Source organism: Gossypium hirsutum, chromosome A06 (assembly GCF_007990345.1).
Source record: "Gossypium hirsutum isolate 1008001.06 chromosome A06, Gossypium_hirsutum_v2.1, whole genome shotgun sequence".
Taxonomy (NCBI): domain Eukaryota; kingdom Viridiplantae; phylum Streptophyta; class Magnoliopsida; order Malvales; family Malvaceae; genus Gossypium; species Gossypium hirsutum.
The window spans coordinates 2,664,643-2,666,224 of NC_053429.1; positions in this window are offsets into that span (position 1 = coordinate 2,664,643).

The following is a 1,582-nucleotide window of genomic DNA, read 5'->3' on the forward strand; positions in this document are numbered from 1 at the left end:
GAGATCAATGAGGAAAAGAATAGGGCCGATCAGTGGGAAAAGAAATTTCAAGATGCTCGAGCTCGAGAAAACGCTTTGGAAAGGAGTTTGTTAGAGTGCCGAAATGAGAAGGCAGGATTAAAGGCCAAGGTGGCAGAGCTAGAAAAGTCACTTCACTCGTACCGTAGTCGCAACTCCATGATCGAATTAAGAGCAAGCTTAAATAAGATCGAAGAACTGAAAGGAAAGGTAGAGGAGCTTGAGGACGCATTACATAATTCTGAGCTACGAATGGAGCTTCTTGAGAGGAGTAATGATCAATGGCAAGAGCAATTCCATCATTCTCAAAGGCAGATTAGAGATAGAGATTACGTTATGGGCGAAGCTGTGACTCAAGTGCGGGAAGTGGCTGATCATCTGCAAACATTAGCAGTTCAGGCCGATGTATTGAGTTTAAAATATGAGTCAGAATCAAGCCGAGGTCGAGATTTAGCTTGGCTTCTTAGGAAGGTTAAGGCTTTGGGTATAAAGGGGAAGCCGTATATGTAATTTATTTTATGTAAAGAAATTTGCTTTCTAGTTGAGTTTTCTAATGAAATTGAATTCGAATCAATGCCTCTTTTTTGCATTCATCTCATACATTTGCATTACATCTCATAAAATGACCCTAATAAAATTAAATTATGACAGTTACCTTGGAAACCAACAAAAATCTAATCAAATATCACTACGGTACTCGTCGCCAAACAAAAGCAATGGATCAAAGGTTGGAAAGATTGGAACAGTTGCAACGAGAGATGCAAGATCAGATGCATGAACGACTGGAAAAAATCCAGCAGGACATGTTAGAATCCCAGAACACTGTGATGAACCAATTAAAGCAGTTATTGGCTGGAGGAAATAACAAAGGAAAAGACCCCGTAGTCGATGCTGGGGAAGATCACGATGACCCTGTTTATCCTCCAGGTTTCACCCCAACTAACATCCAAGCACAACCAGAGGTGTACCCACAGAGGGTACCGGTTACCATTAGACCTCAATATCTGGCTGGTGCCTCGGTACCATTGCATTTTCAAATGGGCTCGGGTTCTAATCCCGGGGATAATCTCACTAATCCTGTGGTCCCGGACCTCGATGATGTGGCAGAAACAGAAAAAACAAGAATGAACCTGCCAAAACAACTAGAGGACCGATGTAGATGGTTAGAGGAAAAATTTAGAGTCATGGAGAACATCGACTATCATCGCGGGGTTGACGCCAAGGATCTGAGTTTAGTCCCTGATTTAGTACTCCCACCTAAGTTCAAAATGCCGGAATTCGAAAAATATAATGGGACTAGTTGTCCTGAAGCTCATATAACTATGTTCTGTCGAAGAATGACAGGATACGTCAACAACGATCAGCTGTTAATCCACTGCTTCCAGGACAGTTTGATCGGATCTGCAGCCAAATGGTACAACCAACTGAGTCGTGCTAAAGTTAGTTCATGGAGAGACTTGGCGCAAGCTTTTATGAAGCAATACAGTCATGTAATGGATATAACACCCGATCGAATTACGTTACAAACATGGAGAAAAGCCTAGCGAGAATTTCAGGCAGTAAA